Source organism: Rattus norvegicus, chromosome 13, assembly GCF_021556685.1.
Source record: "Rattus norvegicus strain SHRSP/BbbUtx chromosome 13, alternate assembly SHRSP_T2T, whole genome shotgun sequence".
In the NCBI taxonomy this organism is placed as follows: Eukaryota; Metazoa; Chordata; class Mammalia; order Rodentia; family Muridae; genus Rattus; species Rattus norvegicus.
In genome coordinates, this window is record NC_141546.1 from 6,784,937 (window position 1) to 6,793,635 (window position 8,699).

Below are 8,699 nucleotides of genomic sequence, written 5' to 3' on the forward strand. Positions count from 1 at the left end.
TACTCTAGAAAGTTCACCCACTGTACTTGTCTAACAATAGATTGGGGGAGGATAACTCCAGACACTGCAGACACAATGTCTGCAGCAGTAATGGCTGCTTCAATAGCAGCGAAAGTGTCAAGGTCTTTTACAGGACAGTTCAGGATCAGTCATTTTTCTCTGAAACAACCAGCAGACAATGGAACCATTTCTGAGATCTGTATAACCAAGACAGAGTTTTCCAGTCAAAGTAGCTTTATACAGGTGGCTTTCTGTGAAGCTACAGTCTGTAAAATGGCAACACCAGTTACCAGTTAAGGCAGCAAGAGTCACCAGGGATATGAAGGGACAGGGGTAACAGCTTGAGTCCAGTCTTCTCCAGGAAGCAGCAGTGTACAGAGTCTGAGCATAGGCCACAATGGGACAGGAACACACGCAGCGGTAACACTGACTGTAGCAATGGCAAAATCTCTGTGATGACAAAGGATGAAGGGGAATCTTCTATCTTCCTCTCAGGGCAGAGGAATGACTCCAGGGACCCGAACCACAAGAGCTGAATCTTCATGCTCCCCGGATCAGCATGTCTCACCAGACACTCAGGCAGCTGGCACACTCCTGCAGCATCCTGTAGAAAAAACACAAACATCCCCTCTTCCCCATATAAAATATCTGGACAGGAACATGTCAATAAGTAGATCTCTCTATTTCACCTAGGCAGAAGTATGCCTAGTTGTAGGGTGCCATAAACTTTGGCATCCAAATTTTTAAAATTGAAATATTTTAAAATTGAAATAAAAGGAGCATATTTTAGCATACAGGGATAACTCCCCCTTTTTATTTATAAAGATATAGTAAAGATATTATTTATTAAGGTAAGTCCTCGAGGATTAAATTGAGGACACTGAGCACTTGTATTTATAAATTGACTTGTATACCAAAATATTGTCTCTAGCATAATTGTATTGGATATATAAAGAATGAGATTTTTTGACTAATTGTTCCTATGTAAGGCCTATAATCTGTCTGGAATCTTGTCCTCCCTTGTTAAGGAGCCCAGAAAATCCAGTTTGAGTTTTTAAATGTCCTATAAAGGAACAGTATATAGTGCTCTTAACCACTAAGCCATTTTTTTAGCACCTCACAAACTTTATTTACCTAAACATAAGCATTAATTAGAAATATCAAATCTTGTAAATATTGTCCAGATTCAGTCTTACTAGAAATCTCTGAGCTGGCAGGGTGAGGCTGGGAGTTGAAAGTAAACAAATGGAATCTTTCACTTTTTGTGAGGGTGTGTTATCAACTCTATTACCATTTTTAAAGAGCTGGGTCTATGGTTTTGTTTAGTTGTCTGAGCCAGAGCACTGAAGGGACAGTGAGTTGTCAGACATTTACACTGAAATCACTCACTGATTTTAAGTAGAAAACCTGCCTCTAATAAAGCATTAAGTAATTGAAATCAATTGTAAACCACAAGCCACACATTGGCTATCAGTATATGAATAGAAAGCTTGATTTTTTAACATTTTAAAAACAGCGACTAAAGCATGGAATTTAGTAATCTGTGTTGAAGCAATAGAAATTCAAGAGAATAAACAAGTGATCCAATCATACCTGTAGCCTTTTCATTAGATGAACCACCTATAATACAGTAAGCGCATTTCCTATGGGTTGTACGCACAAATATGTAGGAAGTATAAAAGCATGTAAAGAGTAAAATTATCAATTTTGTCTGAAAAATTTGTATATGTAATAGGCCAAATATCAGTATTTAGTAGTAACCAATTAATTGTTGTTTGGAATAAGATATGTTTTACCAGGTTTCTATTTAAAATACTTCTATGACTCTAGTCCACAACTCTGTACTAACACAGCTGAAGCTTTATCTCCAATGTGTATAACAAAGACCTAAGTCCTCTGGTAAGGTGAGGTACTTAGCCAATTAACATATCTTTAGAAGCTTAGAATTAGCTTTAAATATTTTTATCTGGAGTAGTGTAACAGCTACTCCCCAAATATTAAAGCTCATTTTGAGAGCAAAGGTTTGTAATAAAAATTTCCATGTACATTGAAAGATTTAAGTTCTAACTTCTTACACTGAAGAAGCAACAAAATTACCTAATATGAGGCTGTTAGCCATTCTTAATGATATCACTTTATGGGCTCTCTAAAACTATAAGCAAGCTCACGAAATGAAAACTCACACTTGCTATGATGAAAACAAATTGTATAAAATCAATCCACTAAATCTGTCTTGAAATGTCAGTTGGAGTAAGGAAACTGGCTGTAATGCTCTCACAAGTTCTAAAACCTCATCAATCCTTATAAATCCTGTAACAATCTCTACCTGTTTGATTTTTCCTTAATTAAAAATAAGTTTGAGTTAGTCAATGTAACACTAGCAATCCTAAATCACAATCTTTAAGTTCTCTTTGTAACAGCAGAACACAGCCACGAGGTCACCTGAATTCTGAGTACGTGACTAGGCAGCTGTTCTCCGGGCAGTGGAAATTAGCATTAAAATACAGATAACTTCTGGGCAAGCCACAACTTTGGAAAGTAAAACTTGCTAGGCAGCTGTTTTTGGGGCAGTGGAATTAGCATTAAAATACAGATAACTTCTGGGCAAGCCACAGCTTTGGAAAGCAAAACTCAACCCCCAACAAACAATCTAGTCTCCAAGGCACCCCAAGTCTATCTATTATGTTGTAAAGTTTGACTGTCAATTCTCTCCAATACCTCAACAAAACGACAATTTCCTAAATTCTTTTAGAAGCCTGGTTTCTAGCATAAGAATTCCATAAAAACATTACCTCAATTTAGACCTGTTTCCCTGGGTTGGCTCATGTCACATGTTATCTAGAATGACTCCATCCAGATTACCAGCTTTATGTCAACTTTCTGTTACCAATATTATACCTTTTTAACCATATCCAATAACTTGAAAGCCAATAGTCCATAACCAAGGCAAGTAGAGCATATTTATACATTTAAAACCAATGAGAAACAAAATTGAAGTGGCTACACCTATCTTTAATATATAGACCAAACATCATTTTTACCCTTTTACCTATAATTTTAAGAGAAGCACCTTGACACCTGTTGAGTCAATTAATCAGTCAGGGATTTTTCTAAGAGAAACAGCTATCAACTCTTGTATGAAGAAGCTGTTGGCGCTTTTAAGATCAGCTCGTGTAGACGCTTAGCTTTTGGTCAGCTTCTCCAGCTAATCTAGACACCTGGCTCTAGGCACAGGGCTTCAAAGACCTGATTGAAACTGTTTTTTATTCATTTTTTCCTTTTTGAAACGAGTTAAAACCAAGTCAAGGTGTGCACGACCGGCAGATAAAGTTTTTACCATTTTTTCTTTTGAACATGAAACATAAAACTTTTAGACAACGAGAAACAAAAACCACAGACATACACTGACAGACATGGGGGACATCCTGGTGCACCAGAGACAAACAATAGACAAAGAGGGGAAAAAGCCAGATGGTGTTCACGGCGACTATCCATCGAGTGGAGCTGATATGGGCGATGGATTGTCTCAATTCCTGGACTAGTCCACCAACGTGTTGAAACCCAATTCTGTAAGACACTGAGAGATATCTGAGCAGTACGATCGACATTCGCCAATGTTATGGAAGTAAAACACAATCCTGAATATTTTTACTCACAACCCAATTATATTAACTCTATCAGGCTGTGCACGGGCACTGAGATGTCCTTTTGTTTGATTCTCCTGAATAAATTTTCAGGCGGTCTGCCTCTATCAAATCTGATCAGTATGACTCTGTAAAGCTGTCGCGTCAGCGCCCGGACGCCGTGGCGTCCCCAGAGCCTGCGCGGGAGCTTAATTACACCTTTTACAGGCATAAAGACAAAATTTTTCTCCCAAAATATTGTGTTCTGTTTATCTCCTCCCTTGTTCTCTCCCGGGGCGTTTTTTCCCCACTCTCTCTCTCCCTCGGATCTAAAGTCCTCGAGAGGGTCTCTTTTCTTAAGTGCACTTTTTCCCTTTAAACTCTTTAATTCGTTATCTAACCCTCTTTCTGACGCACTGTCTTGCCCTCCCCCCAACGCTCTCCGCTTTGCTGTTACAGCTGAGCAGTTCCCACGCGACCTCTGAAGCCGTTTGGCGGTAGCTAGAAACTCAAAGGTCAATAGAAAAAGCCCGAGGGTTGCCAGAGCAACCACAGCGGCACCTGCCGAGTCTGGCAGGGGACTGAGTTGGAGCAGATCAAGGCTAGCCATGGTCTCTCAGAGTTTTTTACCTGTATTCCATAACTTCTGAATTTCTTCCGTGAAACGAAGGCCTCTCATAGTGCCGGGGATGTTTTTGTCCCGGGTTTCTCGGCACCAAATGACCCACACGCGACTTTCCGCCGGAAAGAAGCACGCGAGACATAGAAATTCTTGCTATGAGTGATACTTTATTCCTATCTCATGGAGAAGCCCCGCGTGCCAGCTAGGCGCGCCTATTTAAGCCTCGCACACGCATCCACACCTGATTGGTTGCTTACTCATGATCTCATCAGGCACGCCCCGGAATGGGCAAAGACCTGGCAGGAAGGCACTCTTGCACATGTGCACAGTTAACTTCCTGATAGGGGGGCCAGCTGGCACAGCGAAGGATGGCGCCATCTTGACTGACTTGGCCTTCCACGTGGGGCGCAGTGGAAGCCAGCGCCATCTAGTGGTGGCGCATGTTATTGCGGCCCTCTACAGGTTTCAACACGTTGGTGGACTAGTCCAGGAATTGAGACAATCCATCGCCCATATCGACTCCACTCGAGTGGATAGTCGCGGTGAACACCATCTGCCTTTTTCCCTCTTTGTCTATTGTTTGTCTCTGGTGCACCAGGATGTCCCCATGTCTGTCAGTGTATGTCTGTGGTTTTTATTTCTCGTTGTTTAAATGTTTTATCTTTCATGTTCAAAAGAAAAAATGGTAAAAACCTTATCTGCCGGTTGTGCACACCTTGACTTGGTTTTAACTCGTTTCAAAAAGGAACATATGAATAAAAACTAGTTTCAATCAGGTTTTTAGAGCCCTGTGCCTGGAGCCAGGTGTCTAGATCAGCTGGAGAAGCTGCCCAGAGGGTAAGCGTCTACACGAGCTGATCTTAAAAGCGCCAACAGCTTCTCAGCTTCTTCATACAAGAGTTGATAGCTGTTTCTTTTAGAAAAATCCCTGACTTATTACTTGACTCAACAGGTGACAAGGTGCTTCTCTTAAAATCATAGCAAAAAGGTAAAAATGGTGTTTGGGCTAAATATTAAAGATATGTGTAGCCACTTCAATTTTGTTTCTCATTGGTTTTAAATGTATAAATATGCTCTACTTGCCTTGGTTATGGACTATTGACTTTCAAGTTATTAGATATAGTTAAAAAGGTATAATATTGGTAACAGAAAGTTGACATAAGCTGGTAATCTGGATAGAGTCATTCTAGATAGCGTGTGACATGGGCCAACCTAGGGAGACTGGTCTAAATTGAGGTAATGTTTTTATGGAATTCTTATTCTAGGAACCAGGCTTCTAAAAGAATTTAGGACATTGTCTCTTTGTTGAGGTATTGGAGACCGCACCATCTTGTGTTCATATATAAGAATTGGCAGTCAAACTTTGTATCTGTATTTTAATGCTAATTCCACTGCCCCAAGAACAGTTGCCTAGCGAGTTTTGCTTTCCAAAGTTGTGGTTTACCCTAAAGCTATCAGTATTTTTATGCTAATTTCCGCTGCCCTAAGGACAGCTGCCTAGTCACCTACAAAGAACTCAGGTGACCTTGTGGCTGTGTTCTGGTGTTACAAATAGAACTTAAAGATTGTGATTAAGGATTGCCAGTGTTACATTGACTAACTCAAACTTATTTTTAATTAAGGAAAAATCATACAGGTAGAGATTGTAACAAGATTTACGAAGGATTGATGAGGTTTTGGAACTTGTGAGAACATTACAGACAGTTTACTTACTCCAACTGCCATTTCAGGATAGATTTAGAGGATTGCTAACAGCCTCATATTAGGTAATTTTGTTGCTTCTTCAGTGTAAGAAGTTAGAACTTAAATCTTTCAATGTATATGGAAATTTTTACTACAAACCTTTGCTCTCAAAATGAGCTTTCATATTTGGGGAGTAGCTGTTACACTACTCCAGATAAGAATATTTGAAGCTAATTTTAAGCTTCTTAGGATATGTTAATTGGCTAAATACCTCACCTTACCAGAGGACTTAAGCCTTCCTTTGTTATCCTCATTGGAGATAAAGCTTCAGTTGTGTTAATACAGAATTGTAGACTAGAGTCATGGAAGTATTTTAAAAAAGAAACCTGGTAAAACATATCTTATTCCAAACAGCAATTAAATTGGTTATTACAAAACACTGATATTTGGCCTATTGCATATACAAATTTTTCAGACGAAATTGATAATTTTACTCTTTACATGCTTTTGTACTTCCTGTATATTTGTGCATACAACCCATAGGAAATGCGCTTACTGTATTTATAGGTGGTTCATCTAATGAAAAGGCTACAGGTATGATTGGATCACTTGTTTATTCTCTTGAGTTTCTATTGCTTCAACACAGATTTTTAAATTTCGTAGTTTAGCTACTGTTTTTAAATCAAACTTTCTTTTCACATACTGATAGCCAATGTGTGGCTTGTGGTTTACAATTGATTTCAATTACTTAATGCTTTATTAGAGGCAGGTTTTCTACATAAAATCAGTGAGTGATGATTTCAGTGTAAATGTCTGACAACTCACTGTCCTTTCAGTGCTCTGGCTCAGACAACTAAACAAAACCATAGACCCAGCTCTTTGAAAATGGTAATGGAGTTGATAACACTCCCTCAGGAAAAGAGGAAGACTCCATTTGTTTACTTTCAACTCCCATCCTCACCCTGCCGGCTCAGGGATTTCTAGTAAGACTGAATCTGGAAAATATTTACAAGATTTGACATTTCTAATTAATGCTTATGTTTAGGTAAATAAAGTTTGTGAGGTGCTAGAAAAATGGCTTAGTGGTTAAGAGCACTAAATACTGTTCCTTTATAGGACATTTAAGAACTCAAACTGGACTGCCTGGGCTCCTTAACAAGGGAGGACAAGATACCAGACAGATTATAGGTCTTACATAAGAATAATTAGTGTAAAAATCTCATTCTTTATATATCCAATACAATAATGCTGGAGACAATAATTTGGTATACAAGTCAATTTACAAATACAAATGCTCAGTGTCCTCAATTTAATCCTCGAGGACTTACCTTAATAAATAATATCTTTACTATATCTTAATAAATAAAAAGGGAGAGTTATCCCTGTATGCTAAATAATGCTCCTTTATTTCAATTTTAAAATTTTGGATGCCAAAGTTTATGGCACCCTACAACTAGGCATACTTCTGCCTAGGTGAAATAGAGAGATCTACTTATTGACATGTTCCTGTCCAGATATTTTATATGGGGAAGAGGGAATGTTTGTGTTTTTTCTACAGGATGCTGCAGGAGTGTGCCAGCTGCCTGAGTGTCTGGTGAGACATGCTGATCCGGGGAGCATGAAGATTCAGCTCTTGTGGTTCGGGTCCCTGGAGTCATTCCTCTGCCCTGAGAGGAAGATAGAAGATTCCCCTTCATCCTTTGTCATCACAGAGATTTTGCCGTTGCTGCAGTCAGTGTTACTGCTGCGTGTGTCCCGTCCCACTATGGCCTGCTCTCTGACCCTCTGTACACTGCTGCTTGCTGGGGAAGACTGGACTCCAGCCGTTGCTGCCCCCTTCATTTTCCCTGGTGACTCTTTCTGCCTTAACTGGTCATTTTACAGACTGTAGCTTTACAGGAATGCTACCTGCTTAAAGCTACAGTAGAGTGGGGAACTCTGTCCTGGTTATACAGATCTCAAATTGGTTCCATTGTCTGCTGGTTGTTTCAGAGAAAAATGACTGATCCTGAACTGTCCTGGAAAAGACCTTGACACTTTTGCTGCTATTATAGCAGCCATTACTGCTGCAGACATTGTGTCTGCAGTGTCTGGAGTTATCCTCCCCCAATCTATTGTTAGACAAGTACAGTGGGTGAACTTTCTGGAGTAGTTACTAACAATTGGGAATTCTAAATTTTATTATAGGAGCGGCTTGACTAAGGCCCATGGTAGTAACAGGTGAGGAGGACCAAATGAGGTTCCCACTACTTCGGGAGTGGCTCTGTATGGTGCAGCCCTATGCTGTGGATCAGTGTTCATACTTGTTTGGTTTGCAAACTCAGATCTCAACAGAAACGTGACAAGGCCGTTATCACTCAAGCACTTGTGGCCATTGTTCTAGGGGCCTCCCCTGGAATTTGGTTATCTTGCCCAGGACTCTCTCTGTATCTGAGTTCTCTGCTCCTCACCCCATGGATCTGTGGATCCATTTCGCTGGGAGGAGAGGGACTCTCTCTGTATCTGAGTTCTCTGCTCTTATACCCCATGGATCTGTGGATCCATTGCACTTGGATGAGAGAGACTCAGTGATCCTTTGATTAGCACTTGCACATCGCTGAGGTTTCCTCATTGCACGTGATAGGGTGATCATGACTGCTATAAAATTATATAAATTATAAGGGTGAGATGTAGAGGGCCGCAATAACATTTGCCACCACTAGATGGCACTGGCTTCCAATGTTCACCATGTGGAAGGCCAGGATAGCCTCCGCCATTACAAGATGGCTCCA

General features: G+C 40.1%; 1 long non-coding RNA gene across 1 annotated transcript; it reads right to left on the reverse strand.

Moving 5' to 3' along the window:
* Window positions 1-216: 216 nt before the first annotated feature.
* Window positions 217-4,438, reverse strand: LOC148001521 (uncharacterized). The gene is made up of 2 exons (XR_015635421.1): window positions 4,254-4,438; window positions 217-3,577 (listed from the first exon to the last, which is right to left on the reverse strand). It is a non-coding gene; the product is annotated as an uncharacterized LOC148001521 (long non-coding RNA).
* Window positions 4,439-8,699: the final 4,261 nt, after the last annotated feature.